This window comes from Oryctolagus cuniculus, chromosome 5, assembly GCF_964237555.1.
Source record: "Oryctolagus cuniculus chromosome 5, mOryCun1.1, whole genome shotgun sequence".
NCBI lineage: Eukaryota > Metazoa > Chordata > Mammalia > Lagomorpha > Leporidae > Oryctolagus > Oryctolagus cuniculus.
The window spans coordinates 11690153-11697302 of NC_091436.1; the positions used below are offsets into that span (position 1 = coordinate 11690153).

The 7150-nt window shown below is 44.5% G+C and overlaps 1 long non-coding RNA gene across 1 annotated transcript; it reads right to left on the reverse strand.

Annotated features, from left to right (window-relative positions):
- Nucleotides 1-2121: 2121 nt before the first annotated feature.
- LOC138849775 (uncharacterized) lies at nucleotides 2122-6671 on the reverse strand. The gene is made up of 2 exons (XR_011388922.1): nucleotides 6386-6671; nucleotides 2122-2662 (listed from the first exon to the last, which is right to left on the reverse strand). It is a non-coding gene; the product is annotated as an uncharacterized lncRNA (long non-coding RNA).
- Nucleotides 6672-7150: the final 479 nt, after the last annotated feature.

Genomic DNA, 7150 nt, shown 5'->3' on the forward strand with positions numbered 1-7150 from the left:
TAAGTAATTAATTCTGGCTGCTTTCCGCTCTCTAGCTTTCATCATCCTTAATGTTATCTAATTGTAAAATTATTCTTCAAACCTTCCCAGTATAAAGGGAGAAAATGCCCAGATCGAGCCTGCTTTCCTGGAGGGCATGGGGTGCCTCCTGCATCCTGCTGGAAGTACCCGGGATGCTGCTAATTAAGGATGTGCGAACACTTGCAAACTTTTGATCAACTTTCAGAAAACAGCCTGCCAACGAGTTCCAGCCAAGCTCTTCCTGGCGGGCACGGGGTTGCCAGCCCAAGGGAAGTCGGAGGTGGTCTCCTGCCTTCTGACCTTCACAGTGACCTTGATGGATCCTGAGCTGGGGATGCATGGACACACCATGTGTGCAGAGCAGACAGATGTCCCTGACCTGGGCTCCAGTCACTGCTGCTCTTGGGGGTGTTACGGTCTCAGAGACCTCCTACCGCCAAGGGTTTTAATTCATGGCGGTGCAGCCAGATAAATCAAGTCTTCACCTTTAAAAGACGTGCGTTGGCCTGTGTGTCTTTCTCTTTCAAACGGGGAGGCCTTCTGCACATGGAGTCGCTGCTCTGTCCACGACTGTGGCCTGGGGGACCGAGCTGTCTTTTCCACTGTGATTACCTGCGGAGGCCTTGGGGTCACTAGGTAGCCTTAGCAACATTAGGGCAATGTGCCATTAAAATAATGACTGTTTGCCTCAGTTTCGTTAAAAAATAGGAGGGACAGCTCTGAATGGCATCCTGGGCAGGGGAGGAATATCTCATGTGTCCCTGGGGTGAGATATAAAACCAAGGGCTTGACCTCTTTCGCCCATTAAAGGCCTTTGAGTTCTCCACTGTGTCTTTGCTTCCCACCAGATGGGCGGTGGTATTAATTCTGTGGCTGGCGAAATTCTAACTGGGGTAATTATGCTGTCACCCTCTATTCCCCTGGAGATTCCGTTAGAAAAGTTACTCTTTGATCATGCTCTTAAATCCCACTGTGCTGGGCTTTGTAGCATGGCAGGTGAAGAATGGCTATGGATTCCCCATGCCTCCCTCGACTGGGTGAGTGATGCTAATTCTATGTATGCATTCTGGACATGCCTGGGGATCCTTCCAGGGGGAAGCCGTTGTGGTGAGCATCAGCTCTTAGGAGTGAATCTCCAGAAAATAATTTGTGCTTCCAGGCTCTATTTCTTTGACAAATTTTAGTAAAAAGCTCTCGGCAAGCAAATATGAAAGTAAGGGGGCCATTTCTGGAGGTTTGGAGTGTGCAATCTATGAGTGTGTTTGTGCCTGTGTGCATATACGTGAACATGTACAGAGCTAAAAACAAGTCCCTTGGGACAGGCAGTGCTTTCCCACAAACACCCCAGAAAATCTACTGGGTCACAGTGGATTTGATAAAGCGTCTCCTCCCATGCTGGCATGGCCAAGGGAATGCAGGAATTGGAGGTACAGCCTGAGCTGGCCACCTTCCAGGTGATTGTGATTCAAAGCCAACAATTATGACTGACGATGCTTAAAAATTGTGGGGAGGGAGTCGTGGAGACTAAATTTAGACCTCAGTGAAATTTCCCACGTGATAAATTATTATCCTTGAAAGAATCAACCTAACTACAGAGAGCTTTCAGAACTGGATTCTTCAGGTCTGCTGACTACTGAAATCAGATGTGTGGCCAAGTGAGGGGCCCTTGAGTAACTTTACCCTTTGAGTGGGGGACAAACTCACAGAATGCAATACAAGCCCAAACAAATGAATAAATAAACAAATAAAATGTGTTTTTACAGTCTCTTCCTTTGTGTCTTCTCTTTCTGCAAATGTATTGTGATAACTAAATTCAAAGAAATAAGTGATCAGTGTTTCTAATCTTGTGTGGAGAAAAAAAGCCCCTAAATGCCTATCAATAAGGGATTTGCTTTGTAAGTCAGAGTATATAGCAACAGCAACAACAACAACAAAATCATATAGATTCCCCCTTTCGATCATGGAAAGGTTCTAAATTAGAAACTCAGAGACAAAATCCCATTTTTGTATAATTCCATTTTGGTTGAAGTATGTAGTTCTGAATGTATATGGTGCAAGAAATATTTCTGGATATCTATACCAAGTGTAACACAGACTTGATGATTTGGCCATTTTTATCTTTTTAAAATTTTGTTGAACATTTTAAGTTATATTTTATAACTCATATCAAGTCCTGAGTAAAATTAATTTAAAAAAATAAGACCATAGAGAGAACATGGACCCAATTACAAGGTATACCAGTAGCTCCCTTCTGCAGGTGCGAAGGCTTCGCGGTGCAGGGCTGTGTCAATCCTCTGTCACGGAAGACAAGCGCAGAGGATTGGTGTACTGTGAATACAGCGTTTGCTTGGTTGGAGAAAAAAGGCTGCTGAAAATTTGCTCCGAGGTGATACTTGTCAGACGCATTTGAATTCTGCGGTTCAAGCAGAATTCCAGCAAACCCCTCCAACCCGACGCACCCTTTGATGATTACGGGGCCAACGTCCCTTGCACGGGAGAGCTGGCTTGTGCTCGGCTGCAGGTGATCTGTCCTTTGCGGGGTCAGGGAGCCTGGGAAGGGACCAGGAGGATGGTGGTGGCGGAGAGTACAGAGGCCATCTGGAGCCCAAGGCATGTTGGAATCCTGCAACTTCTCACACTGCTGGCAGTAAGTAATAAATGAAATATCAAAGGAATGATAAAATGTTAATCAAATCTATGTCACTACATAGAATCTTATCTAAACTCCTACTGTGAGAGACCAAAGAAAATTTTCAGATGTTACCTGTTAAAAAACGTCCCCTTCATCTGAGTCTGAAAATAGCTCAAACAGCTGGATTTCAAGGAGTGCTTATTATGCACCAGGCATTAATCCAGGGGCTTCACGCGTATTAACTCATTTAAAACTCACAATGAGCCCGAGAGGTAAATGCTGACATTACTCTCCCCGTGCAAACTCTGGGCCGCAGGGAAGCTAAGTCATTTTCCAAAGTTAGACACCTAATATCAATTCCAGAGTCAAAACTGATGCCTTCCCCTCGTTACTCCAAAGCCCACGCAATCCACTATCATTTGAGAAATTGCCGAAAGTAAGTCTTTGCAAATTTTTCTGAGATTCTGTATCTTCATGGGTGAAATAGTCCTAGGATGTCAACTTCAGAATGGTGGATTGCATGAGAAGGCTTAAGGTGTGCTCCTTAACTTATGATGGGGTTTGCATTCTGGTAAACCCACAGTCAACTGAATATTTTCTAAGTCAGAAACGCACTGATTGTACCTAACCTACTTAACATCATAGCTTAGCCTAGCCTACCTCCAACACTTACATTAGCCTACAGTTGGGCAAAATCATCTAATGCAAAGCCTGTGTTAAAAATAAGTGCTGAATGGCTCATGTCATTTATTGAATACTGTGGTAAGAGAGAAAAACCAAATGATTGCTTGGCTCTATTTTGCACCATCGTAAAATTGAAAGATCTTAAGTAGAACCATTATAAATCAGAAATATCTCTATTAGCTCTTTCTTATTCTTACGTGAGTTGGCTCTGAGAGAGTGGGCGAGCTACGCTTGTTGGCTATGAAAGCACCATGCCCATATCTTCCCATTTGCTTTCTGCAGACATTGAGATGAGTACATGTAGTTGTGTATACTTTTTTTTTTTTTTTGACAGGCAGAGTGGACAGTGAGAGAGAGAGACAGAGAGAAAGGTCTTCCTTTGCCGTTGGTTCACCCTCCAATGGCCGCCACGCTGGCGCACTGCGGCTGGCGCACGGCGCTGATCCGAAGGCAGGAGCCAGGAGCTTCTTCTGGTCTCCCATGGGGTGCAGGGCCCAAGCACTTGGGCCATCCTCCACTGCACTCCTGGGCCACAGCAGAGAGCTGGCCTGGAAGAGGGGTAACTGGGACAGAATCTGGCGCCCCGACCAGGACTAGAACCCGATGTGCCGGCGCCGCAAGGCAGAGGATTAGCCTACTGAGCCGCGGCACCAGCTAGTTAGTTGTGTGTACTTTCAATCCATTTCCTCATCCTTTTCAAGCTGTGGTTACCACCACCACGGCACCGTGTTTGTCAAGTAGCAAAAACTGAACACGTGCTCTGGTGAATGATTCCTTCAAGTGTTTGAATTTATGTATGTGTTTAGGTACAGGACTATCAGGTGTTTAATTTTATACCATACAATTATCCATAGAAAATTACAGATAGGTAGAACCATTTAATTATTTTTAGATGCAGAAAGAATTTCCTTCATGGAAAATAACAATAATGCATGAAATATACAGTTGCCCATGAAAAATCTTAACAATATTATCACCAGACCTTGAATAGATAATGCTTATTATGTAATGGGCTTGGAAGGCTGTATTAACATCTGGCATGGCCTTCCTCTTAAAATATACCTTTGTGGGGAAACTCTTTGCATGGGTCCTCCTTGGAGCGTTGAGAACATCTGAGGAGGGGTTTTCTGTAGGTGTCCGTAGAAGTAGTTTTGCTTTGTGTCTTAAACGAATGGAAAAATAATGGCCAGTCCTGTGCACAGGGAAGAAGAGAGGCCAAACATATAAATAAAACCTGAGAGTGTTCCATCTTGCCTTGTCCTGGGACTCTTCATGGAGTCTATATTTTTACACAGCTTTGTGTGGGTTGAGATAGTTGAAGAATTCCAAGTGGCTGAATGCGACACTGGTGTGGAAGAGGCAGAGGCCTACAAAGTGGAGGAATCCATGATGGGATGCACTTCCCCCTCTCCCTGCCTTGGAGACACAAAATATGAGGGCAGATCTTAGAAAACAGAGTTAAGCATTACAAGAGTGGGCCGCTTTGACGTGGGGGCATGTAGCCCTCTGGACTGAGGGAGGCTCAGGGGTATTTATAAACGTTTATACCGTGGCATTTATAAACACATCATGGTTAGATCTTTGAAGCATTTAACATAAAGCTTAGGATAAGGAAGGAATCTTCATTCTGTGACCTGGGGTTTAATTTTGTATGGTTTCATGGCTTCTGTATAAGAAAAAAGAAAGCATTCTACTGAGGCAGGGTTTCGGTCCGGCTTTTTGCCTTTTTAGGTCAGGAATTCTGCTTTACACTAGTTGCTAGTGCTCACCAACACGGCTGCCTTGTCACAACGCTGACGTGGAATAGCTTTCTAAATGAATTGTATTGTAATCGTCAACCTGGATTTCCGCTATAAACAGCAGGCATAATCTATAATTCTTATACACGCAATATAAATGGCACCTATAATTTACAGACTCCCTCCATATTTCATAGTCCTTGTTTTTCTCCTTGAAAAACGTATTTCTCGTCCTCTGTCTCTGTCTCTGTCTCTCCCATTCGCTCTCTCTTGCTCGTTAAGCCATAGGCGCTTAGACTAATAAGTAGCATCTTGTGATCAGGGATATGACTAACGTGAGAGCTTAATCCCTCAGCTGTTGAGTGCCTGACTGGGCATGTGACCTTGAGATCAGATTCCAACCAGCTTCCCATCTAGTGGGTAGACTGGCAGGCAGCGGGATCGAAGAGTTCACAGAGCCACAGACACGACTAACTTAGCCACTGGGGTCAGAAGATCTTAGAAAAAGTCAAAGAAGCGAAGTCTCCATGTCTTACCAGCTCATACTCTCCAGTTCATGATAATCTGATACCACTCCAAGTACTCAGTGATGAGCCCTACAGGCACCATTGGCCGACCGATCACCAGTCACAGTGACAAAGTTTCATTTTTGCTGGATTGACCTCGAATTATTCTTTCAGTTTCTCTACCTTATTCTGAGTTCCTAAAGACACAGGGGGTTTTTAGAAAATGCAATTATGAGAAAAAAATGTGGATTTCAAGTTTTTTGCACTAAAATAAATTTATATTTTAATTCTACTTTTTTACTAACTTTTTGAAGTCCCCTTACATCCCCTTTTGGTGTTTATATTTCTTACTATTCACCTTTAACTCATGTAATGGTTACTTCTCTTTTCTTCTCCTTCCTACGATCTACTATATTATCTTGGCTTTAGCTATCATTCCCCAAACACAAACTCTGTGTTTAAATTTCTCCCAGACCAATATGAATAACTTTCTACTAAATGTCTGTGATTAAACTGTTTATTCTTAATATCTCTCTTTCTCTCTCCTTAAACCCTCATATCAAATAGGTCAGCACGTTTTGCTTAGTCAATCCTAGCAGTAGTTCTTGTCTTAATTATAGTCTGTATGCTTGAATATAGCTCCTCTTTATCTTTTCTTTGGAATAGAAAAATAGCTTTTACAGATGTCCCTCCAAACTGTGAGAAGGTGTCAATTGTAACTCCTCAATGCATCCTGTCTTGCAGTGTTCATGCCCTTAGTAGTCACCACTCCCAGCAACCCTGGGGCTGACCTGGCGACTTACCTTGTCCATCAGGATAGCAGCCGTCTTGATGTGCTGGGAAACTTTGTAAGTGCTAGCACATCTCTGCGGCCTAAAGCTTCCCATTCCAATGCAGCCACCATGCTGTACGGAGAACGGTGTAGAATCGACTATACAGGGAAGGGAGGCTACATGGGGGAAACACTCCCAATCCAGCCAGCGTCAGCACTGGGCGCAGGCTTGAGTGAATCACTTTGCATTCCCAGCTGCAGCTGAGTTCCCAGCTGGGTGCTGCTGCCCCAGAGACCGCAGGCAACCCCACACAGAGACCTGCCCTGCTGGCCACAGAATCACTACAAACTAAACATTGCTGTTATTTTTAGCTACTAAATGGTGACGGGCTCTGGAGTGCAGTAAGAGAAAACTGAAACATCACGTGCAAGCTTAAACTCCCTTCCTCCTAGTGAGACTCAAATTCTGGCCATGCCTTATGAGGACGCACGTGACTTCAACCTCATCTCCTCCTTTCACGTCCCCGAGTCACGCACTGCGCCATCGGCCACCGTGATCTCGCTCAGACAGTGGCCCCTGCAGGAAGGACTGTCCCCTTCTTTCTCCCAGGGTCAAGTCCTCCCGCTTCAGAACGTTACGGAGCCACCACCAGCACTGACTCTGCTGTGTTCCCACAGTGCTCTGTCCATGCAGCTTCCTTGCTCTTTGTCATGCGTGTTTATATTTCTTTCTGATTGTATATTTGTTTATGTACTTGTTTCTCTGATGAAACAACCTTTAGGTTCCAGGAGGTCC